Raw genomic sequence first — 27,340 nt, forward strand, 5'->3', positions numbered from 1 at the left:
TGACTGAATTTGTTTAATCTGATCTACAGCATTATACATTGAATCAATGTGTTACATTTACATCATTCTCTTCCCCAGCATTGTCCCTCTCGTGTTCAGTTCAGGTTTGAAAAGTAAAATGTAGAGTTTTGGAGAAAACATACACAATAATATTCCAGCACTGGAGGTCAGTATGGCGAATATCTCCACAGCCACCATGTATTTCCCTCTGGTGCTCAGATAGGCCGGGATCATGGCAATCCAGACACTGCAGAACATCAGCATGCTGAAGGTGATGTACTTGGCCTCATTAAAACTGTCCGGTAATGTCCTCACCATGAAAGCCAGAAGAAAACTCACAGCTGCCAGAAACCCCATATAACCCAACATAGAGTAGAAGCCGATAACTGACCCCTCATTACACTGAATGAGGATCTTCCCAGGATAGGAGTCCATGTCATACTCCTGAAATGGTGGAGAGATGGACAACCAGAGAATGCAATTCATAACCTGAATGGATGAGCAGAATAACATGACTGTATTGGGAAGTTTGACTCCCACCCATTTTCTACAAGAGCTTCCAGGTCTGGTGGCTTTAAAAGCAATGAAGACCATGATGGTTTTGGCGAGGATAGAAGATGCTGAGATAGTGAAGGGAATTCCAAAAGTGACTTATTGCAGCATACAGGTAATATCCACAGGACGGCCAAGGAACAGGAATACAGAAAGGAAGCTCAGTATGAGGGAGAGGAGCAGAATGAAGCTGAGGTTCCGGTTATTGGCTCTGACTATGGGAGTGCTCCGAAACCAAACAAATAGTCCAAGTATAAGGAGAGATGTTGTAGCAAATATGACTGAAGTTATAGAAAAAAATAAAACTAGAATGTCCTCCTCGTATGATAAATACTCATTGACCTTGTCATTACAAATAGTTTTAGCTTTGTTAGGCCATTCATTGTCAGGACACTTCTTGCAGAGTTCACTGTCTGTAGAGTAAAAAGAAGTGAAAATAACATTAATCATGGTATACCGAGAATGCAACTATTTGACAGTTTTGGCCTCTTCTGTGTAATCATTTTCCTGACCATTACTTTTAGATACAGTAAATGTTGGAGTCTTTCTCAGACAGACAGTGGGAGGAAGCAGATTCTTGTTGTTTGGTGCAAAGTGTAAAGTGTGTACAGAATCACTTTAAAGGACTTTAAAAGTTTTTCATTTTCTAATCCAATATCAGAGTTTCTATGTAAAATAAAAATAGAGCTTACCAGGTTGGTTTGATATTTCTCCTTCTGAACACGGAGCACAATTATAACAACATGGGTGATATCCTTCTCTTACAGATTTTCTGAACCCCGGAAGACATTCCTCGGTGCATTTACCTCTTGGGACCTGAGATAATATAGAGCTATATGATCTATTCAAGAGCAAAAGTACAGATATAATAGTGTAGGGAAGCCAAGCTTCTGATGTTTACAATGATGCAGCATGTACAGTATACCTTGGTGGAAACACATGGACCATTCCAGAAGGTGGCCCTTCATTAGTCTGGATACCACAGAATATGTTCTGATCCGGAAGACAGAAATAAACATCTAGGAGTACTAGCAGAATCCTTTCATTAGAATGGTTACAACATCCCCTTTCCCCCTTGCTATATGCATTGGCAGCTGAGCCATTGGCCATTGCAATCAGAGCCCACCCTGACATTCAGGGTCAGCAGCGAGGCCCCACTGTAGATAAAATAGGAATGTATGCTGATGATACCATCTTATATCTAGCGGACCAGTGACCATCACTCCAAGCTGCGTTACAATTAATTGAACAAATGGGGGGATACTCGAGTCTGCGTATAAATCGGGACAAATGCCAAATTCTTCCAATAGATGTGCTTCCCCCCCTTTCACAAGCCCCCCTCTACCACTCGCTAGGGTATCCAAAATGTTATATTTGGGGGTGGAGGTGACTAGGGACCTAGTTGACTATGCACCCATGAATGTAGCTCCCCTGTTTGAATTACTTAAAAGCAAAATGCAGACGTGGTCCAGACTACCCTTGGGGGTGATGGGACGTTTAAATTTAATAAAAATGATCATACTACCCAAGATTCTATACCTAGTGTGGCATGCCCCCCTATATATCCCCTTAAAACCTTTTAAACAGATGGAAGCCATTCTTAATTCATTTGTTTGGGGTAATGGTAGACACAAACTAGCGTGGCAAATCTTAAAGAACCCAACGGATATGGGGGGTGTGTCCCTCCCGGACCTACAGGCCTCGCAATTATCTCACATGTATCATTTCCACACGTCGGAAATGCAGCGCTACAGATCCTTGGTTTGTGACAAACCGGGTCATCCGACATACACACCCGTTCAGGCGATCCTTCGTGGGAAAAAAACACCCGGTCCTGCCGCACGGTACAACTCAGGCATGTTGTTACATCTCCAAAGGATATGAGAAATATCTCTTAAAAAGCAAAATATGGGAAAATTTTATTCTCACACCCCGTTGTGGCTTAATAGCCATATGCTGGAACTGGAAACTATTCCAGACTTGATAGTTTGGGCTAGATATGGAATACAATATCTCCATCAGGTTTTGACAGATTCAGGGCTCAAACAGTTCCAGACCCTTAAGGAGGAGTTCTCCCTCCCACACCAACTAACATTTAAATACCTGCAGCTCCGGTACGCACTTAGAACCCAGATACCAAACCTAGATGTAGGGATGGAGCCACCCCCTGTGCTGGATGTTATTTTGGGGGATGACCCCTCCAAACTCATATCACGCATGTACTACACGATTAGACGATGGGGTGCAGCTGTTATTATCCATAAGGCCAAGATGGGGTGGGAACAGGACGTAGGACCCATAGCTGACGATGAATGGGATGAGATCTTGGAGGGAACCAAGACAGTGTCTCTCAAGGTGTCCGACAGACTGACACAACTGTATATAGTGCACAGAGCCTACCTGACGCCTATACGATTGGCAAAGTTTCAGCACACGCCGAACCCGACGTGTCGCTTGTGCAGGGCTGACCCTGGCTCATTCTACCATCTGATATGGACCTGTCCCCATGTTCAGACGTATTGGACGCAGGTTGTCCGTTTCCTCCATGACAATATGGGTTCCCCTGTGGTGCCGGACCCTAAGCTATGTATTTTGGGGCTACTGCCAGATGTGGAGGTGGACAAATATCACACAATATTTATCTTTGAAACATTATTCTTGGCACGTAAGGTGATAGCTCGGGGATGGATGCAGAACCCCCCCCCCCCCACACACACACACACACACACTTTGGCACTGGAAAAAAATGACACCTTGCCCTTTAAGAAGCTGATCTACACACACAGGGGGTCCACCCAAACATATTCCAAGATCTGGGACAGATGGTGGGAGGATGGGGAAACATGTGTGTAAGTGTTATGTGCCTGGTGCATGATTCCTATGTATCTGGGGCATAACTTGTCAATATGATATACTTGTGTATGTATTTTCGTTGTCCAACCATACGAAAAACTTTCTGAGACTAAATGTAACTGAATGACTTGTAAACTGTGCTTTACATCAATAAAGTTGTTTTTTTTCCCAAGTAAAAAAAAAAGAAAGGTGACAGCAACAAAACTATCAGTACAAACATAAACATTGCCTTAAAATTCCAAAGAGAAAATCTCCTACAATACAAAGAGAAGAAAACAAATAGCCATGTACCTCTAAAAGCCACATACAATCCGGCACTAGAAGGGGGTGAGAGAGATAATAAAATAGATGGAACCCATCATAACAGAGGACAGAACCTCTGGGGTGCCAAGCTAGGGACCCAGCAGAGAGGTGGGGGTGATGCTTGAGGAAGATACCACTGTGAACATTTGAGGAGCTCGAGGGATTCAGTGGCAGTGATTCATCTAGTCTAGTGAGAGAGACTGGGAGCTCAGTGGGCTGAAGAACTACAAGAAGTGATTGTAGTGGAAGTGAAGGAACATTTACACCTTGTATTAAAAACTGTTGCCATAGGAGACAGCATTCCTACACATGCAGAAGTGGTGTCTTGCTGGATGCCTTTCCCTGCATGGCTGTCTTCCTGTTGAAGTCTTGGAGTCTGCCAATTAATCTTGCAATTACCAAAGGGTGTCCTGGCCCTAACCCTCTCTCCCAAAGTCCTGTTAAGAAAAATAAAATCTCTTTTGCATTCAAGAAGTGTCTGGGGCCCAATGAATCTAACACCTTTGCACCCACTATGCCTCACAACCCACCATATACAGAAGGATGGCAGCTTTCTCTGGCCCTGGGGGTTCTCATTAAACCAAAGGAGGCTGGAGACCTTGCTACATTCTGTACACAGGAGTCGGGGTCCTTCTATAAATGTCTATGTCCCAGTCTGTGTGATGAGGAGGGGGAGGTAATAGTAGTTCAGCTGGACTTGTTCTGTAATGTAGAAGATGTTTTGTAGTTTATCTACTCCTTCAGTTATATAAAGTGATGGGAACATATCCCGGCATTTATATCCACACATCTAGACCTGACATCTAATCACCATGGAATGGGTCAGGGCAGATGTTGGTGGTCTATGAACAGGATGTGGGGAGGGGGTTAGGTTTTGTCTGGAGATGGCTTTAAGGTAAAAACTAGAATGTTTCTTGTATAAGTTGTGGATCAGCTTCCCCAGTGTAACTCACCTTGTCTCCTTTCCATGATATTCGCTCCGGTTCTAGTGTAAGTTGCTGATCCTCTGAAAGGGACCCATCAAAGTGACCCACAATCATCCAATCAGTGATATTTCTACCTTTAATTCTTGTAATCCAATTTACAATTTCCAGTGGGCTGGGCAGTTCTCCTTTATCATTAAAAATCATGACCTCGTCATTCTGATCCTTGTACTGGACTTCTTTTACATAGCGGGACAGCTTAAATAATAACAGAAATGATTATAGGTAACAAGTATATACACTTACAGACCGGATGATTTTCCCCCTTAATGACCAGGGGCCAGATTCTCTAAGAATCTGCGTTGGCGTAGTGTAAGCCATTTACACCACGCCACCGCAACTTACAGGAGCAAGTGCCGTATTCCCCAAACACTTGCTCCGTAATTTGCGGCGGCGTAGTGTAAATGGCCTGGCGTATGGCCGCGTAATTAGAAGGGGGCGCCTTGCATTCAAATTAAGCGCGCCCCCGCGCTGATTGAACTGCGCATGTGCCGGGCTGAAAATATCCCAGTGCGCATGCTTCAGCTCACGACGGAAAACGTCCATGACGCCGACGTGTGCGTCATTGACGTAAAGTCGTATTCAAGAACGACTTAGGAAAACGACGTAACCGACGGAAAAAGACGACACGGACCCGACGCCATACTTAACATGGCATACGGCGGACTGGCATAAGGTTACCCCTCATATAGCAGGGGTAACCTTACACTTACGGAAACGACGTAAGCGACGAGTACGCGACGCAAATTCATTCGGGAATCGGCGTATCAGGCTCATTTGCATAGTCAAATGAGACCTTAACGTAAACGTCACCTAGCGGCCGGCGTTGCATTACATCTAAGATCCGACGGTGTAAGTGACTTAAACCTGTCGAATCTTGGCCGTATCAATGCAAAAATGATTCTAGGAATCACTCGCATAGATACCCGGGCTCAGAAACAGAGATACGACGGTGTTTCCTGAGATACACCGTCGTAACTCTTCTGAGAATCTGGCCCCAGACCATTTTTTGCGGTACAGCACTGTGTCACTTTAACAAACAATTGCGCGGTCGTGCGACGCTTCACACAAACAAAATTGATGCCCCTTTCCCCCCACAAATAGAGATTTATTTTGATGGTATTTGATCACCTCTGCGCTTTTTATTTTTTGCACTATAAACACGAAAAAGAGCGACAATTTTGAAAAATAAAACAATATGTTTTACTTTTTTGCTGTAATAAATATCCTCAAAAATGTTTTTAAAAATCAAATTTCTTCATCAGTTTAGGACGATATATATTCTTCTACATATTTTTGGTAACAAAAATCACAATAAGCGTTTATTGATTGGTTTGCGCAAAAGTAATAGCGTCTACAATATACGGGATAGTTTTATGGCATTTTATTATTTTTTTTGCCAATTCTTGAGGCGGTTAAAAACGGAATAACTAATAAAAAAATGAAAGAAAACCAAAACAGAGCATGACTTCTGGTCAGATCCCTCAAGAGGACTTCAAATCCCCCCAGTGTGCTCAGAATTAATATATCATATTGACTTTTTAAAGTTTAGCCCTAAAAACTTATAGATCCCATGCTGTGTGTGAGTTCAGGAAATCAGTGCCAGAAATATTTCCTGTATAACTAGGGATGGACTGGCCATTGGGACTACAGGGAGTTTCCCGGTGGGCCGATGGCTCAGTGGGCCGGCTTGAGTGACAGCAGACCGCCGCCCCCCTCCGGTCCTCTGTATCTCCCTTCCCACAGCACTCACCTCCTCTCCCTCCCCGCAGCACTCACCTGGGGGGAACAGGGAAGCAGGGGGAGGACCAGAGGAGCAGGGACGATGACAGAGGAGCATGGGGGGAGGGGACAGACAGCTGACTCAACAGCTATGGCCTGGGAGTTTCTCACTTCTGCCTAATCTTGTCCCATAAGGGGGGGGACCAAACTGATTTGTTTCCCTGGGTGAAATAATGTCTAGCTTCCCAACTGCCTATAAAAGTACCAGTACCAGCCGTTCTACTCGAATAAAGTAGAACGGCTAGTGGCTAGTGAAGGGGGAGAGGGGGCTTGGGTGGCCCGGGGGGGGGGGGGGTGGTGTCCGGCCGCCATGGGAGAGACCTGTCAAAGTGGGCCAGTCTGGATGAAGTCCAGGGCCAGAATTTTGTCCCAGTCCAGCCCTGTGTATAACTAGAGTCAGACAACTCTGATATGAAAACATATGAACAGCCAAAGAACTAGCATTATCCAAGGAGAGTTCAGCATCAGCAGCCTCCATTAGGGAGACCAGTGAATGTCTGTTTGTTGGTCTCATTAAAAGGAACCCGTTCCCCAAAAAAGTATCACATAGGGGACTTGTGTCCTCATATGATCAAAAATAAAGTGTAAGAAAATAAAGTTAATTCCAAGCACTTTAACCCCCTTAAAATACATAAATATGAACCTCCCATCACATACACACATATACAAAAATAAACACAGATGGGGGGGTGCCTGCCGCACTAAAGCTTCAATTTTTCTGAACATGTTATCAACACGCATGCTTGAGTGAGAACAATAATTGTATGTTATCAGTTATCTGGTGTGAGTGGATCATGGGTGCATTGTCAGGCTCCTGCAGACAAGTCCTTCAGTTTTATGCCCATACATCTGTACAGGCTTTTTGTTAGAAAGCTGGAGGACTTGTGAATGGACTATGAGTGCACTGATCAGCACAACCACAGTCCATTGATAGTACAATTCTGTCTGCCACGATGGAAGAGAGGACTTGTAGTTTATTCATTCTCAGATTCTTGTGAATAAATGACATGGCTGTGTGGGTGGAGCCCTGATTTTAAATGTGGCTGCGGTTCTGTGGGAGAGGAACCTCCTACCCACTGGCATGGGAGGTTCGGGTGGTGAACACCCTAAATACTGATGTGCCATGTAACATGTTCCAAAAGGTTAACTTAAAGCCTTAAAAGCATTACCTATGGAAAAGTGAAGGTACTAAAGTGTGTCACCATTTCAGACGTGACGGTTATTTTATGGCTTGACATACTGACTATCTATTTATTCATTGCAACCTCATCTTTTATATTTTACAAAATAAGTGGGTAATATATTACATTTGTATGCCCTAAAATGAACTTAGTGTATCTTTTACTGAAAACAAAATATTACATTTGGTAAACCATTGCACTGATATCATGTGACAGAAAAAGATGATACAGCAAACATTGTTTCTCCAGGGTCTCTGCTTTCACAAAATATACTGTATACTGTTTGGGGGTTTTATTTAATCTTCAGGCCTAAATGTTTTTTTAACATGGGTGCAATAAAAAACAGCTCCAGAAGTGAAAGGGTTAAACACCTCTAAACAAAACATGAACCTGAACTGGGTGTAATTTTTGTCTGGGCCATTGTGTTCCAGTACTGAACTCACCGAGTATAAAAAGATACAAGTAAACTTTTATTGGACGCTCTCACCTTATACTTTAGTGTGTGTGGATTTATTTCAGATTTTTTTTTTGTTTTAAATAAGAAATCCATGTCATGTAATGCTTGAGCCAAAATGTAGACTCCAATATACACTCTATAGGATGTTTTCTCATCAGAAAAATATAAATTAAGTGGACGTGTCTCCACACCGCAGTCCCTAAGAGGACGTCTAGTTGTGAGTGGAATAAGGAAATTTTTCATTTGGTTTTTTGAAAAGCATTCATATTCAGATATGAGAATATCCTCAATCAGGGGGTCATTTGGGTGGCTGGATGGATAAACACTACGAAAATATTCCATCAATCCCTTTATGTAGAGATGGGGGAATGTAAACACCAAGCTGCAGTTACTGAGAGCAAAAAACATTTCACTCATTGACCAAGAATCTGGTATAATAAATGTTTTCTCCGTGTAATAAGGGACATTTTTAAACAAAAACTTGCAATAAGTGAGACTAACTGAGCCACAAATAATAAGAACTTCCGTGGTTGAGCTCCGCAGCTCTGGAGGAATTTTATCACAATTCTCTTTAGACACCAGAATCTTGAATTCAATACAAATTCCATGATCAGATAAATGTTTGCTGAGATGTCGGATCTCCCTCTCTCCGTATTCATCATCAGATGTAAGGATCCCGACCCAGTTCCACTTCAACCTTTCCAGTAACTTTGCTATGGCCACATATTGCATCTCATCATCCGGAACTGTCCGGAAAAAGTTTGGATACATCTTTCTATCACTCAGCAAAGTATCTCTGGCTCCATAACCAATCTAGAAAGGAAGAAAAGTCTATATAATTAATCTGGAACTCTTAATGGACAGAAGAGAACCTTAGAAAAGGTTTTAATGTTTATTTATGTTTTATTTTTTTAAGAGCAAAAAAAACGTGTCATCTGACCTGTCTACAATAGATGTATAACCACATTTTATTGGTGCTTTTATTTCCCCGGACCAACCAGATAAAGATACAAGAGTAAGCCCAGGTTCACACTGGGCTGCGGGAATGAAGCTGTGCAAGTTCAGCTGAACTCCTACAATTTCACTCCCGTCTGTCAGTCCCGATTTCGGCCGCGATTTCAGAGACATCTGTGCGGGTTCCTGCACAGATGTCAATGTAAATCGTGCCCAAAATTGCAAAAAGTAGTACAGAAACTACATTTTGAAATCAGTGCAGCGCCGCAAGATGTGGCATTGCACCAATTAGGACATTGCCAGCAACTGCTGGCAAATGCCGCTGATTTTACATGTCAAATCACATGTCAAAATGCACCAGAGTGAACCAAGGCTACATGTATTATTTCATAAATGATTGCAGCCATCCGTAAAAGCTGATAACTCTAAAGCCCTGTACACACGATCGGTTTGTCCGATGAAAACAGACCAATCGTGTGTGGGCCCCATCAGTTTTATTTTCATCGGTGTAAAAAAATAGAACATGTTTTAAATTTTTCTTATGGATAAAAAAACGATAGAAAAATCCGATCGTCTGTATGGAACTCTATCGGTCAAAAATCCACACATGCTCAGAATCAAGTCGACGCATGCTTGAAAGCATTGAACTTTTTTTCGGCTCGTCGTAGTGTTGTACGTCACCACTTTTGGACACGGTCGGATTTTTGACCGATGGTGTGAAGGCAAGACTGATGAAAGTCAGCTTCATCGGATATCCGATGAAAAAATCCATCAGATTAGATTCCATCAAATATCCGATCGTGTGTACAGGGCTTAAGAGTTCTTCCTCCTGTAATCGCACCTAGGGGTTTCCTGATCATCAGTTTACTGGACAGACACTCCCACTGCAAGACTGATTTTGACTTTAGCTTGCGGTGAACAACTGAGTATAAACACAATTACCAGCTCAGCTCCTGAACCTGTATATATTTTATGGACCAAATGAATGTTTACATTTCCACTATGGGTCTGTCTATTCAACCAGAACTCTCATTTCTTCAGATAACAAAGAAATATACTGTATATGTATATATATATATATATATATATATATATATATATATATAAATATATATATATATATATATATATATAGAGAGAGAGAGAGAGAGAGAGAGATGTCTATACTGTATGGGGCAGATCCACAAAGCGAGTACGCTGGCGTATCTACTTATACGCCGGCGTACTTTCAAATTTCCTGCGTCGTATCTTTGTTTTGAATCCTCAAAACAAGATACAACAGCATCTGGGTTAGATCCGACAGGCGTACGTCTTCGTACTCCTTCGGATCTAAGACGCAATTCTTCTGCGTCCGCTGGGTGGCGTTCCCGTCGTTTTCCGCGTCGAGTATGCAAAATTGGCTATTTCCGACGATCCACGAACGTACGAGCGGCCGTCGCATTCTTTTACGTCGTCTCTAGTCGGCTTTTTCCGACGTATAGTTAAAGCTGCTGTTTGGTGGCTTATAGTTAAACCTGCTATGTTAAGTATGGCAGTCATTCCCGCGTTTAATTTGAATTTTTTTTTTTCGTTTGCGTAAGTCGTCCGTGAATCGGGATGGAGGTAATTTACGTCCACGTCAAAACAATGACGTCCTTGCAACGTCATTTAGCGCAATGCACGGAGGGAAATTTAGGGACGGCGCATGCGCAGTTCGTTCGGTGCGGGGACGCGCTTCATTTAAATGAAACACGCCCCCCTCTTCGCCGATTTGAATTAGGCGCCTTTACGCCGTGAGAGATACACTACGCCGCCGCAACTTACAGCGCAAATTCTTCCAGGATTTAAACCAAAAAAAGTAAGTTACGGCGGCGTAGCGTATCTCAGATACGCTGCCCTGGGGCAGATCTTTGTGGATCTGCCCCTCTATCTATATCTTTACACTTCCATCTACTTTGATCATTATTTTCAATATCTTTCTTGCACTGTGTACACACATTGTATCTGTGACGGGAAGGCCCATGGAACCCAGAATCCCTCAGAAAGTATGGGATACCCTTGTTTTAGCTCTTATGTCTAAATCAAGAGATTTTGGGAAACCCTTATACCGTATTTCCAGGAGTACATGAACTCCATAGGGGGAGGCATGATAATGCGTGAGGAAGCTTTGGGAGTCCACATAACTCTTATAGGGAAGGAAGATAAAGATCCCTCATTATGTGTCAGTTATAAGCCTATATCTTTGATCAATGTTGACATAAAGATCTATATGAAAATTCTGGCAGATAGAATAAGACCTTTCATGTCAGGGCTGATAGAAAATGATCAGTCAGGGTTTGTACCTTGGAGGGAAACGAGGGATAACGTCCTAAGAGTGTTATTTCTGATACAAAAAGCCAAAAACAGTAAAGTACCAGTACTGTTTCTGTCAAAAGGCTTTCCTAATATTTTGAAATATATATATCTGGAATTTTTATCGGGAGTGTTTGAAAATTTAAAGAGCTTTAAGCAGTATCATCATCTTAATAGTGTTTATTCTACCCAGACAGGATAGTTTTTCTGGAAGGAAAAGAAGCCCCATATATCAGTTGAGATTTTGACCAGACCTAGACAAGAGGGAGGACTATATCTACCAGATTTTAAAAGATACTATGAGGCAGCTGTACTAAAGAGGATAACCGACTGGTACCAGGAGGAGGGACAAAGAAAAAATGGGTAGAAGAGAGCTTGAGTAAAAAGGAATTGGGAAAGAGAACATTGATTCCACAACAATATAGAGCCTTCTCTCAAGAGATACCATCAATAACAAAAGAAACCTTTAGAATATGGGATAGAGCATGTAAAATAAAAGAGTGGCCCTATAACAGCCCGCTGTTGCCCCACACGGGTACGGACTACATCCCCCCAGGAAAGGGAGGTGGGGTATACCTGAGATGGGCAACCTCGGACACACAAAAATTTAAGAACTTATTGAAAGGTAATACCTTGTGCTCTATGCTGGAATTACAAGAAAAATATGGATCTACCTTAGGAGACACTTGGAGGTATAGACAATTTCAAAATTTTTTTAATCACATTACCGAAACCCTTGCGAGCTTTGAATGAGCTGAATCCATGGGAAAAACGTATAGTGTGGGGGGGAATGGGAAGACAGGGAATATCGAATATATACAGGATATTGATACCTTCAAGGGGGTCTGAGACATTGAAAATACTAGAAAGTTGGGAATTAGAATTAAATCAAACAATATAAGAGTATAAGAAGAGACACGTCTTTGACTTTGTCTATTTTACGTCAATAGAAGCTAAAGTAAAAGAGATGAATTATAAGCTCCTAACTAAATGGTACTATGTTTCAATGAAACTCCATAGAATAAACAGGGAGACATCACCCTTATGTTGGAGAGTAGGGATGAGCCAAACATACCCGCGTTTGGTTCGCACCAGAACGTTCGAACAGACCGATTGTTCGCGCGAACATTAAGAAACCCGTTGAAGTCTATGGGACTCGAACATTCGAATTCAAAAGTGCTCATTTTAAAGTCCAATATTCAAGTTATTGTTGGAAAACATCATTGAGAACCCGGGTCTTGTTCCAGGGAACATGTATCAATGGAAAAAAAAGTTTTAAAAACTGTAGTTTTTTCTTGAGCAGCGATTTTAATGATGCTTAAAGTGAAAAAAAAATTACTCTCAGAAAAAAGTAATTTAATACTGCTTGCGGCTTTAATGTAATGTTTGGTCCCTGCAATATGGATAAAAATCATTGAAAAAAATAGCATGAGTTTCCCCGCCACCACTCCCCCCAGGTCATTACAAGACCCAGTGCCGATCCTGACCTCCCTGGGGCCCTAAGCAAAATGACATGGCACATTAATAATGAGAATCGGGGGGGCGCTGACGACAGTGACATGTCACATTAAAGAAAGTTGAGAAGCGGGGTGAGGGGGTGTTCTGCTGTCGGAAATGACTCAGCCAGCGAGTTTAGAAGCGGGGTGAGGGGGCGAAAATGACTTCTCACCAGGCGGGGGCCTCTAGTAATTTGGGGGGCCCTTTGCAGCTTTGCGGGGCCCTAAGCGGCTTGCATAGTGAGCCTAAAGCGAGGATCGGCCTTGACAAGACCGTTTGGCCATATATACTGTTACTTTTAATAACTGTATATTTAAGATTTAATAACTCACATATATGATATATGGTTAAAATAAGAGAGTTCTATTGTCCAGATCGAAAGCTTTAACATAACACACATTTATTAGAGCTTATACAAAGTCTAATCTAACACACAGAACTATAGTCTCAAACAAGACTGTAGGTTAAAATACATACATTTACATGAAGGAATCTAGAGTATATTCCTCTAAAACATTAGATTACAAGTATGTGCAGTTGCTACATGCAATTATCACATGTCTATACCATAATTACCCTTTTAAGACCCATGCCTTTAGGCCATCTCTCCATCAAGTCATCCTTTCATAAAGTGATGTTTCCATAAAAGTGAGCTCCATTAATCTGTGCTGTGGAGTATATATTTCTAAGCTGGTGTCCCATTGGTTGGCCTAGCTAGGATCATGATTGGAGGCCTGACTACATAAGTCAGCCCCCTTTCATGCAAATTCTGGTTTCTATATCCGGTAGCAGATTAAAGTGACCTTTCCCAAGCTTAAACAGGATGTGGCTATCTTGATTGAACATCCCAGCATGGGGTCCATCACATAAGGTGGTTTAATTCACTGTCTCCAAAATGTCTGGTTACAACAAAGGCTTGGCTATGTACTAAATGCCATGAATTAGCATGCTAAATGAACAATAAACTTTGTACTCTGACTGAAATGTCTTCAGCCCCTACTCAGAGAAATATATTCATAATTAGAATATATATATTTATATTCATACACAGACGCAGCCATATATATATATATATATATATATATATATATATATATATATATATATATATATATATATATATATATATATATATATATATATATATATATATATATATATATATATATATATATATATATATACACACACTTATCTCTACTTAATTTAGATTACCCAAAAACCATATGGCAACAATACTTTGAACAGCAGTATACAGGTAGTGCAAACAAGATAAGGACTGTAGGTTTCTTAAGTAGAATCAGAACCATGTCATACTTTGCTCCTGCATATTGCACAATTTCCTAAAGAGACCCTCAACAAACTACATGACACTTGTGCCTGATGAGGCCACTGATGTTCCAGTGGTGGTGGCCCGTGAGACTGTCCATGCAGGCTTGGCCCCCCAAAGCGCACGTGCTGTGTGGCAACAATATGTCGATTATTTTAGGGGTGGGGGGGCCATTACAATGCCAGATCTTGGCTCAATACATTTTTTTTTGGGGGAAAGAAAAATTCTAGAAAAAAAGGGGGTTGCCATCCGGGGGCCCCCTTTGAACAAATTCTGTGAAGAACTCCTGTTCTCTGAAGGCCTCCGTTATTTCTGCAAGTCAAAATGTATAAAAAAAACCTAATGTCAGTCAAGCCTTAGCTTTCTCCCCATATCTAACCAACAAAGTCATCCACTGATCATAAAGTCCAAAAATCAAGTTTCACATCGTCGTACTGCATGATCGTTTTCACGACGTTTTCTACCGACTGCGAACTACGTTCTCACTCCCTTTATACACTATTAAATAGCCCACGTGCAGTAACAGCTAATGCGTTTATGGGCAATTAAATAGCACACGTCCACTAACACTGAGTACTATGTTTAGGTGTAAACTAAACACGATGCAGGCAATACAACACGTTAGAGCACTGCATCTAGCACAATCTACTGCCTAACAATAAGAATAGCTGATCTAGCCAAGCTATACAGTGTATAAATATATGTACAACGCTAGGATGTATATATATCCTCTACACACTGTAAATTTAACTAAACTGACTAGCCTTCCTGCTCTATCTATCTATCTATCTATCTATCTATCTATCTCTCGGCCTTATATAGTGTGGGGGGTGTACTAAACCCCCTGAGCCATAATTGGCCAAAGCCACCCTGGCTTTGGCCAATTGTGGTTCTTCGTTTTTTGCGCCTTGTGATTGGCAACGCCGCAGTGAATTATGGGGCGACGCGCGTCACTCGAATTTGGCGCGAATGACCCGTTTTGTTCGAAATTTGTCGAACATACGAACAGACGATGTTCGAGTCGAACATGCGTTCGAGTCGAACACAAAGCTCATCCCTATTGGAGAGACTGTGGGATGAAGGGAACACATGCCCATATATGGTGGCATTGCCCCTTGATACAGGTATACTGGAGAGGTATTATGTACAATAAAGAAGATTAGTGGATTGGAGGTGAAACAAGATCCCTGGTATTGCTTGTTCCATAGCACGGGGATGACAAGGAAAAAAATATAGAATGGCTTTGGTCCCATACCTATTGAACGGAGCTAAAGCACTAATACCAAGGAATTGGAAAGTGCCATCAATAGGAGAATGGTTAAGAAAGATAGATAGAATTAGATGGATGGAGGAGCTGTTGTCAATCCATAATGAGTGTAGGCCAAGATATGATAAGATTTGGAGAGGATGGAGAGAGTTTAAGGAATCAGAGGCTTACATGGAAGGGACGGGAGATCGGGGACGGGGGGAGTAGAGGGCTTTCTTTCCCCTTCTCCCCTTAGTCTTCATTTTTTTTCTTCCCTCCCTCTCTTCTTTTTTTTTCTTCCTTCTTATCACTAGATATTAGATTTGCACACCTGCACTATGATCCCCCAGGGGACTATATCCCCCCCTTTTTTTTGTGTGTGTTGATAGGATTTTTACACATAATCAGGCTTGGAGTGGGAGCCTTCTTAAATCACTATATACATATAGGCCCGGATTCACAAAGCACTTATGCCGTGTAAGTGTAACTATGCGCCACCGTATCTGTGCGCCGTGCCCACAATCTGAGATGCGCCTAAAAATAGGCTTCCTACGACCGACGTAACTTGCCTACGCTGTCGTATTGTGGGCGCATATTTACGCTGGGCGCATTTGCCGCTCCCATTGATTTTCTATGCACATATGCAAATGAGGGAGATACGCCGATTCACAAACGTACTTGTGCATAATATACACGGTTTGCGTAAGTCGTACGTCCGGCGTAAAGTTATTCCCCATATATGAGGCGCAACTCATGCTAAGGTATGGACCAGGGAACACAGCCGTCGTATTTTACATTGTTTACGTAGTACGTGAATAGGGCTGGGCGTACGTTACGTTCACGTCGTAGGCAGTGATCCGTCGTATCTTAGGGAGTAGTTCCGACGTGATTCTGCACATGCGCACTGGGATGCGTCCACGGGATGGCGCATGCGCCCGTTTGTTTTAAGTACTTCTATGGCACTTGGCCCATCATTTGCATGGGCTCATGCCTCATTAGCATGGCTCAAGCCCACTTCCACCTACGCTGGCTTACGCCGAGGAAACCCAGCATAGATTTGAGAGCGAGTGGGAGCACTGGCTTCCTGAATACTGTGCTTGCCTCTGTGCGCTGCGTCGGTGTAGCGTATATTAGATACGCTACGCCCGCATAAATATGCGCCGATGTATGTGAATCCGGGTCATAATATTTATCATTAGAATTTAGCTGGTTCTGTAACCTCCTACACTAGTAATTTTTAACTTCCCCTTTTTTTCCCTCCCCCCACCCTTTTGCCTTGTGCTGTAAGGACCTTTACACATAATTAGGCTTAGAGTTGGAGCCTTCTTAATTATTATATATATGTAGCACTACCCCCGAAGGAGCTGCTGGTTTGTTTTGGCCGGCATGTTACCTCTAATCCTTCACCATCTAGGGTATCAGATGAGAGTTGAGAAAAACTTCAATGTCCACACTTTAGGCTTCTTTTTCTTTGCTTTATTTCCCCAATGTGGTAAAATAAATAAAAGTAGTAGTTGAAGAGTTGGAAGGGTAATAGATAACAGGTTCAGGTGTATAACTTTTTCCAGAAACACTCCTGCTTCCAGCAATGTAGCTCTCTGAATAGGCCTCTCTCACTAACCTAGCAGCCAGGATGTCACACGGAAACTTGGTAAAGTCTCTGCCACAGACCTTCCCAAAGATGGAGATATATTCGGTCCAGAATCCTCTCAGCACAGGATTAAGCACCCGGATCTCTCTTGAATAAATTCCTGTAAAATCAGAACTGACAGGCGACCATCACTCAGCCTTTCAGTAGTAGTGCATCCTTTGATGAAGTTCAAGGCCTCTCCTGAGATACCAGCCTCTTGCTCAGTGCTCTCCAAGATAGGTTCTTCATCGAGTGGCTTCCCCCCTCAGGAAAGACAGCACAGGGCCACTCTGCAAACGTAGACCCAGTCTGACTACCATGCCTACTTAGTAGATCCAACCTCAGACCAACGTGGTCCCTGAGCCAGGAACATTTAAACACGCACCCCCGGCCAGAAGGGCCACACTCTGGGGTGGTTGGATGACAGACCAGGATCGGCGATGATCCCGAACTAATAACGTCTGTCCCTTAAGTACTCCTCCCCAGCATGTACAGCGGGACGATCAACTCCCTCTGATTGGCTGCTGAAGGGGAACACCCAAAACACCTTAACCTGACTGCTGCCACCCTCAGCCTGGAGTGAGAACGACACCCCAGACAACAATAGCGGTCACTCACAGTACAGCCATGGCTGGAACAGAGGCCCAAATTTAGTGAAAAATCATACAGTCTGAGTCAACTAACTCTCAGACTACCCTCTAAATTGCCAGCTAGAAAGTAGCAGGCCGCTACATATATAATTCCTATCACTAGAATTTAGCTGGGTTTACTACCTCCTTCACTAGTAATTCTTTATTTCCCTTTCCCTTTCTCCTTCCCTTTCTCCTTCCCTTTCCCTCCCCTCCCCCCATCCCCTCCCCCCTTAATTTGTGTTGTGTTGGTAGGCTTGTTTCCCCCCCCCCTCTCTCTCTCTCTTTCATTTCTCCTTTTCTCTCTCTCTCTCTCTCTCTCTCTCTCTTCTTTCTTCTCTCTTTCTGGTTCTATCTTGTTACTCTCCTTCCAATCTTTCTCCTTCCTTTTCTTACTTTCAAGGATTCCTCTAATTAGTGGACTTAGAATATGGGGGCCATATGATTGGGTATATCCTACATAGGATACGTAGACTTTCCAGTATAACTACTGTTAATATTATTAGCTTATTTGTATGAAAGGGATATATTGAGACTGTATATGTGTGTTGTATATGTGTTTTAAGTATTTTTGTACTGTAATGTATGTACTGTAATGTTGAAAAAGATTAATAGAAATAAATTTGGATATGTCTAAATTACCCTGTGTCTATTTGGGGCACAGGGTGAGCAAGAAAATAATTGGCATTGAGAAATGTCTTGGATTACTTAAATGGGAGATTAATATTTATCCACAATATCTCCCAGGATATATGCCATATTAGAAAGAGTGATTCATTCATACTGTTGGGACATATACTGTAAGGATATGCTAATGTGTTCAACTCTAGCCACCTGTCTGTCTGTTATAATGTAAATGAGTCTAGGATAACTTTTAAGGATCTTTCATTGTGGCTTGTGCTAATTGACCCCATAATTGTGTGAAGGAGTTCTGTGTTAATGTGTATTGTAGTTAAGGAGAGGAGACAGCCAGGCTAGGAAACTCAAAAGTCATTCATATGAGTCATCTTGACTGCTTGGAGGGATTAGTTAATTAGCTCATGTTAATTTATGTCTCTGAGTATTGCTGGAGTAATATGGGACCCTCCTCTTTTGGTGTATATAAGAGCCTGTATTCCTCAATAAAGATTTGTGATTCCTGCTTGAACCTCATACAGAGCCTCGTCTCGTATTGGGGAAGAATTATTTGTATGGGTTTCTTGTTCGGCTGACTGGAGTGTTCGGTAGCTGCCTTTGTGTTTCGGGAATGGAATCTCCTAAACAACTTTAACCCCTTTCATACTCGGGGTGTCATTACAGTATCAATCACCAAAAACGACTTTGACAGCAACTACAGTACATATAAGATTCAGACCTACAAGGCTTGATACTCTATATACTGTATACAGTATACATGATAGAGTTATGCAGTGCTTCTACATCTCCAATATATCCATCCCCCACCATGTGCTTATTAATCTCCCTGACTGCTCAATGGAATATAAAATAATACAATAATTCAATAACAAAACAAACTTGTGTTAACCCTTTCGCGGCAGAGCCATTTTTTCGTTTTTTGCACACATGTTTAAAAAATGATTTTAGGTCTGAAGATTACACAAAACCCCAAACATTATATATTTTCTGAAAGCAGACACCCTAGAGATTAAATATCGCTAAGTCCAATTTTTTATGTCACACGATATTACCGTAAAGGTAATATTTCGGTACAAAACGCACTAACGTGAATTTTAAGGCAAACAAACGCAATACATATATAAATATAAAAGACAAGGTTACGCCAAGTAAATAGATACCCAACATGCCCAAAAACAATTTTTGCGCCCGTAAAATGGCGTCAAACTCTCGTACCCTATATTTTCTATAGGAAACAATTCAAAGAACTTCTATAGGTAGCAGTTTAGTGTTAGGCCCGGTACACACGACCGAGTTTCTCGGCAGAATTCAGCCAGAAACTCGGTCGGAGCTGGATTCTGGTGAGAAACTCGGTCGTGTGTACACTTTTCAGCGAGGAAGCCGACGAGGAACTCGTCGGGCCGAAAAGAGAACATGTTCTCTATTTTCTCGTTAGTCAATGGGAAAAGTCGGCCCGCCGAGTTCCTCGGCGGCTTCCACACTGAACTCGACGAGGAACTCGATGTGTTTGGCACTTCGAGTTCCTCGGTCGTGTGTACGGGGCCTGATGGAGGAGTTCTTGTATTAGAATTATTGCTCTCACTCTGGCACACGTGGTGATATGTAAAATGTGCATCACAATCAACGTTTTCACATGTAGGCACCCCAACGCATGCGTTGACGTTTGTGCATGTGTATATGTGGGGGTGGGGGGCCTCCAAAAAATGTGAGGGGCTTATGTGCTTGGGTGCAACTTAATTTTTTTGCAAAAAAAAACATTTTTTTTTACTTAACTTTTTTTTCATCACATAGGGGACAAATTCCCCCAAGCTCTCCTCTGTGTACAATGTTATCCCCTCTGCTAAACACACACAAACTTTACCTCTCTGCACATATTCCCCCTCCCCCACATACTTTCACAATGCACTCCTCTCTGAATGGACTCCCTCGTTTCCACAGTGACAGGTCCCTCACCTCTTCCTCAATTGCTGCACTCTGTGGTACATGCAGGCTTTTTTTTCTGCACAGTGCAGTGGAATGGAGAGCTCCCCCTACTGTAGCACAGAGCTGAGGAGGTGTTTCAGGGCTTCTCAGCTGTGTGCTACAAAGGCTGAGTAGCGGCGGCAGGCAGGGATGGAAGCATCGGAAGAACTCACCAGTGATCGAAGACAGCAGCCTGGAGTAGCTAGTAGGCAGAGAAGCCAGTAGAGGAAGTGCGCTGTGCAGAAAACTTTCTCTACTGGCTTCAGTATTAAATGACAGGCAGTAGAGCAGAGGAGAGGAGAGAAGAGGAGAGGAGAGGAGATAAGAGGAGAGGAAAGGAGAAGAGATGAAAGGAGAGGAGGGGAAAGGAGAGGAGAGGAGAGGAAAGGAGAGGAGAGAAGAGGAGAGGAGAGGAAAGGAGAGGAGAGAAGAGGAGAGAAGAGGAGAGGAAAGGAGAAGAGATGAAAGGAGAGGAGGGGAAAGGAGAGGAGAGGAGAGGAGAGGAAAGGAAAGGAGAGGAGAGAAGAGGAGAGGAGAGGAAAGGAGAGGAGAGAAGAGGAGAGGAGAGGAAAGGAGAGGAGAGGGCTGCCAGAGGTTCGGGAACGCAGTTCAGCTGCATTCCAGCAGAAAAAAAGCCCTGGCCATAACAGTCTGGACTGAACATTGGCCCATTCCTACACAGCACTGCCTTATTTTTTTTAGAACAATCTTATACTTTATGACGCTTTGCCACAAGGATTATCTGTACCCTTTTGACCCACCTCACCATAAGACGACTCGCTGTCCTGACGTTACATAATATAGGAACATTTCTATTTTCTTACCTGGGTGTAACCATATAGACTCAGCAGCTGGGCCATTTGGAGAGTGGTGTCAGAATGGAGATCTCCAATGAAACCAGCCAGGGCACCCCACTCCATACAGGAATAATTTGGAGCTTCCTTTGTATGTCCAGACAATATCTGTAGAACGTCTTTTATAGCTTTATTCACATGTCCACAGGAATCATACACATGATATCCCAGAGTTATGTTGGGCAGAATATCTGGACTGCGGTTTATCTCATCAATAGCAAATATAAAAGCCAGGAGATGTCTGTATTCTCTCATGTAAACCCTGCAGAAAATGGAGAGTTTAGCATTGGGAAAATGGAAAGAAACTGCAGTAAAAAAAATACAAAAAAGATGAGAAAAAGGGGAAAGAGAACTGCAACGTGGTCACAGTCTAATCCCTCTAGGTGCTGCGATTATCATGTAAACAATAACTACAAGAAACAAACATAAGAAAAATATAAATCGCGCTACCTCAACCATCCTTCTTGCCAGACACAAGCATATGCCAGTGGGTGATCTATGGTGATATAAAAAAAGTCTGGCTGCTATGTCAGGAGCGACCTATATTGGCCACTAGGGTGCAGCATGCAGCCACCTCAGAATCCCACACCAGTGATGATGATGGTGATTTACAAGTGAGAACCAAAAACAAACGAAAAACACTTAAATCAAAAAGACATTAGCTAAATATAAACTTTGGCTATGAATGAGTTAATAGTCCAAAATATTAACAGCAGAAAGTCCATTAGATAGCAGGTAGTATGTCAAACACCTGTGCATCTGTGCCACATTACAGATTGGTTATAAACGTGTCCAAAGGAAAACGTGATATCTCCTCCACCAAACTTATAAATTACCAAATTCCCACTATCCCTTATTACAGGGGATCAGAAACAGCATATAATAGGTCCCAATCTCGCAGTTTCAGATATGCAGTCCTGTTGGATCTCGTTCTTCAAGAAATTTCAGCAGTATCAATGCCCACCATGTGAAAACAGTGACAGCTCCACATAGTGCATTAAATGTGTAGAAATGTATTTAAAAAGTTAAAATTGCACTTACAATTATGCAGTTTAAAATTTGCAGCTGAAAGTGATGAATTTGATGTATTAAAGTGATGTATTACTACTGCTAATAAATGAGACCGCTTCCCTTCTGACTGGTTCTTAGGAAACCAGCAACCACCAACAAATTCTGCTTGGTCATTCATTTGTGTTGATGGGTTGGATCAGAAATGTTGGACGCACTGATTGATGATGAATTTACGCTGTGTTTTTTTTTTTTTGTGCTAAAAAAATGACTTGTCATAAACTATGGTGTGTTTATTTTTTCCCTTATTATATTATAAATGAGTATGGCTTCTGTGTACCTCTAACTCATTTACATAGGCCAGAGGGCCTGTATCTCGGGTTTTCATTTTTCCAATGAGCCCCCCAGCATGCAGACCCCCACAACCACCAGACCAGGGTTGTGGGGAAGAGGATCTTATTCTCATTATTATGGTGTTTTGTCAGTGGCCTCTTGGCAAGGTAACCCCCATGCTGAGGGTATGGTATGAATATTTTTGGGGAGAGGCCATTTTTTTGGGGTACCCCTTGCCATCCTTATCAGAACCTGATCAAGGATAAGGGTCATTTATGCATCCTTAGGCCTCGTACAGACGAGAGGATATCCACTGGAAACGGTCCGCCGGACCGTTTCCAGCGGACATTCCTCCTCTGGATTTTGATCTGATGGCTTTTACACACCATCAGATGAAAATCCCTGCGGAAAACATCCACGGTGCCGTGCCGCGACAATGACGCGGCGACGTGCGCGACCCTGAAAGGTAGATGCACGACGTGCGCGACCCTGAAAGGTAAATACATCCCTTGCATGCATCGAAGTGATTCGACGCATGCGAGGGATGGGGATCGGGCGGACTTATCCGGTGAGTCTGTACAGACGACCGGATAAGTCCGAGGGACTGGATTCCAGCGGATAGATTTCTTAGCATGCTAAGACATTTTTATCCGCTGGGAATCCGTCGGCTGGATTTTTATCCGCTGGGAAATGTCCGCTAGGCCCTACACACGACCGGATCTATCTGCTGGAACTGATCCGCGGATAAATCCCAGCGGACAGATCTGGTCGTGTGTACGGGGCCTTAGGCCCGGTACACACGAGCAAACATGTATGATGAAACCGGTCCGTCGGACTGTTTTCACCGTACATGCCTGCCAGAGGGCTTCTGTACGATGGTTGTACTAACCATCGTACAGAAGTCCGCAAGTAAACAATACGCGGGGCGTGTCCGCGCCGCAATGATGACGCGGCGATGACGCGGCGACGTGGGCTGGCCTGCCATTTAAAGGCTTCCACGCATGCGTCAAAGTCATTCGACGCATGCGAGAGACGGCGGGCGCTCGGACATGTACGGTAGGTCTGTACTGACGACCGTACATGTCCGAGCGGGCAGGATTCCAGCGGACGGTTTTAAAACACGTCCAGGAATATTTGTCTGCTGGGAAAAGGCCCGGCGGGCAAATGTTTGCTGGAATTCGGCCCGCTCGCGCCTACACACGACCGAACATGTATGCTGAAACTGGCCCGCGGACCAGTTTCAGCATACATGTTTGGTCGTGTGTACGGGGCCTTAGGGGGAATTATACAATTTGTTTTGTTTTGTGTGGGGTCCACCCATTAACATCTATACCAGATACTCACCTGGGATAAGAGTCTGCTATAGATTAGGTGACCCCTCAGCTGTTTGGTAGGTGGCTGAAGCTGTAATTTGCCAGCAATTTAAACAGGATTGTTTCCATTTGTAAATGTCAATGTTGCTGTAGTAGGTTGTATACATCATGCTGACAAACCACTTCACCAGCAGGGTCAGGGCATCCCCAAGGCATGTTAGTTATTTTTTAACTCTGCCTCAAAGAGTCTAATCAACCCCCAAACACACACACACTCTCACACACTCATAGTTTTTTTGTTTGTTTTTTTTTTTTTTATTATTGACAACAAAACAATCCTCCCATGTTGTAGAGTTAAGGAGAAGGGGAGACATTCTTTTGTTTAGCAAAATAAATGTGGCAGGGCTGACACCATTCCTTGTTATTTCATTTAACAAATAGAACAGTATTGTCAATAGACATGTGCACACTGAAATATTTTGTTTCGGAATTTCGTTTTTGTCCAAAAAATACATTTATTTAGTTACTCCCGAAATTCGTTTGTATTTAATTAATTTCGTTAGAAAATCCGAGTTAATTAAGGTCGAATCTGTCATTGAAGGCTTATGGTGTCTGTCGAATGTTCTAAGAAGATTTGACGGAGCAGCTAAACTGTACGTCTAATCGTACATTTCCGGTCGAATGTTCCGCCTACAAGCTATAGTAGAATTCTACTGTTGTATGACACTAGTAATAATTATGGGCCAGATTCACAGTTGTAATACGCCGGCGTATCTACTGATACTCCGGCGTATTTTCAAATTTGCCACGTCGTAGCGTTGTTTTGAATCCTCAAAACAAGTTACGACGGCTTTAGGCTTCGATCCGACAGGCGTACGGCTTCGTACGCCTTCAGGTCGTAGGTGTAATACTCCGGCACCCACTGGGTGGAGTTTGCGTCGTTTTCCGCGTCGGGTATGCAAATTAGCTGTTTACGGCAATCCACGAAGGTACGCGCGTTCGTCGCATTCTCTTACGTCGTCGCTAGTCAGCTTTTCCCGTCGCAAACTTACGGCTGCTATTTCATGGCTTAGATTTAGACCAGCCATGTTAAAGTATGGCCGTCGTTTCCGCGTCAAATTTAATTTTTTTTTTTTTTTGCGTAAGACGTCCGGGAATACGAAAGGACGTAACGCACGTCGCCGTTCAAAAAACACGTTGGGGCGTTGTAATTTCGCGCAAAGCACGGCGGGAAATTTCCTAACGGAGCATGCGCAGAACGTTCGGCGCGGGAATGCGCCTAATTTAAATGGTACAAGCCCCATTTGAATTAGGCGGGCTTGCGCCAAACGCATTTACGTTACACCGCCGCAAGTTTACAGGCAAGTGCTTTGTGAATCAAGCACTTGCGCTGAAAACTTGCGGCGGTGTAACGTAAACAAGATACTTTACGCCGCAGTGCAGGTACCTGAATCTGGCCCGATATTTATAAATTATTATTACTAGTCTACCAACATTCAAATTTTTCTATAGCCTATGGGCCGAGCATTTGACCGGAAATGTACGATTGCGGCGTGGTACAGTTTAGCTGCTTGTCAAATCTTCTTAGAATTTTCGACAGACACCATAAGCCTTCAATGACAGATTCAACGTTTGTATGTTTTCTGCTTCGTCGAATCTTCATCGTTCATGTCGAATGGTCTCCCCCAACACTGTCTCTATAATGTCAAATCTTTTCTCTCTATGTAGAATGATCTTGGACTAATAGAGTTAAGGTTAGGCACATTAGACCGCAGATTCGATAGACACAGATTGCTATTATCAGTGTCATGTCGTATCTCCTATCTATATCGAACTGTTGTTGCAACGAAAACGAAAATAAAGCATTTTTTTATGTCGGATCTTTCAGATTTCGGATTCTGCACGTTCGTTTTTGTTTGTTAAAACGATAACGAAAATACCCGAAATCCAGGACGAAAATGCATTCGGACGAAAACAAATGCACATGTCTATTTGTCAGTCCACAACAAGAACAGATCAATGGGAATTTTTCTGTGACTGTGTTTTCTTTAAACCTTTCACTGTCAGAGCCGCATTTCTGTGAAATATTAAAATACCTGATGATTAGCTAAAATCCCACAAACATTATGGCCTGGATTCACCTAGCACTTACGGCGACGTATCTCGAGATACGCTGCGTAAGTGAACATATGCGCCGTCGTATCTATGCTCCTGACTCAGAAAGCAAGATACGCCTGAAAATAGGCTTCATCCGACCGACGTAAGTTTCCTACACCGTCGTATCGTGGGCGCATATTTACGCTGGCCGCAAGGGGCGCTCCCGTTAATTTACGATTCGAATATGCAAATGAGTGAGATACGCCGATTCACGAACATAGTTGCGCCCGGCGCATAATATACGCGGTTTGCGTAAGGCTTATGTCCGGCGTATAGTTATTCCCCATCTATGAGTTTCCTACACCGTCGTATCGTGGGCGCATATTTACGCTGGCCGCAAGGGGCGCTCCCGTTGATTTACGATTCGAATATGCAAATGAGTGAGATACGCCGATTCACGAACATAGTTGCGCCCGGCGCATAATATACACGGTTTGCGTAAGGCTTATGTCCGGCGTATAGTTATTCCCCATCTATGAGGTGCAACTCAAGCAAAGGTATGGACCAGGGAACAGCCGCCGTATTTTACGTCGTTTACGTAGTAGTATGTGAATAGGGCTGGGCTAGGTTATGTTCACGTCGTAGGCATTGATCCGTCGTATCTTAGGGAGTAGTTTCGACGTGATTCTGCGCATGCGCACTGGGGTGCGTCCACGGGATGGAGCATGCGGCGTACGTTATTCGTATCTTTATGACTCTCGGCCCATCATTTACATGGGGTCACGCCTCATTAGCATGGCTCACGCCCACTGCCACTTACGACGAGTTACGCCGAGGGAACCCAGCGTAGATTAGGGAGCAAGTGCTTTGTGAATACTGTGCTCGCCGTTCTGCGCTACGTCGGCGTAGCGTATATTCAATACGCTACGCCGGCATAACTATGCGCCAAGGTATGTGAATCCGGGCCTATATATTTTCTGAAAGCAAAGACCCTGTTATATTAGTGGAGCTGTTTATAAAACACATATTTTCTGTAAAAAATACACTAAAAGTTATGTTACTGCACACAAAAAACGAAATGTGGTAGTCAACTTTTTGGTAAAACATAAAATATGAGTTTGTTCCGACTAAATAAAAACCCAACATGTAAAGCCTTAAAATTGTTCATGGCGTTGAAAAGGTAAATGCAATTCCTGCCATCAGAAACAGAAATACTATATAATGTTATTGTGGTGCCTTAAATGCCTGTCCAACCAAAACCTTTTTTCCTTTGCTAAAAATGCTCGGATGCTCTCATCCGTTGGTTGAGGGGTGTTAGGATCGGTATCAAGATTATATAGTGAGGAGTAATATTCAGCAAAGGAATTTGCCATTTCTTTGGGGTTGAATATTTTATGCTTATCGGACAT

At 42.9% G+C, this 27,340-nt stretch overlaps 1 pseudogene; it reads right to left on the minus strand.

Moving 5' to 3' along the window:
• Positions 1–27,340, minus strand: LOC120929522 (annotated as a pseudogene).

This window comes from Rana temporaria, chromosome 1 (assembly GCF_905171775.1).
Source record: "Rana temporaria chromosome 1, aRanTem1.1, whole genome shotgun sequence".
Lineage (NCBI taxonomy): Eukaryota > Metazoa > Chordata > Amphibia > Anura > Ranidae > Rana > Rana temporaria.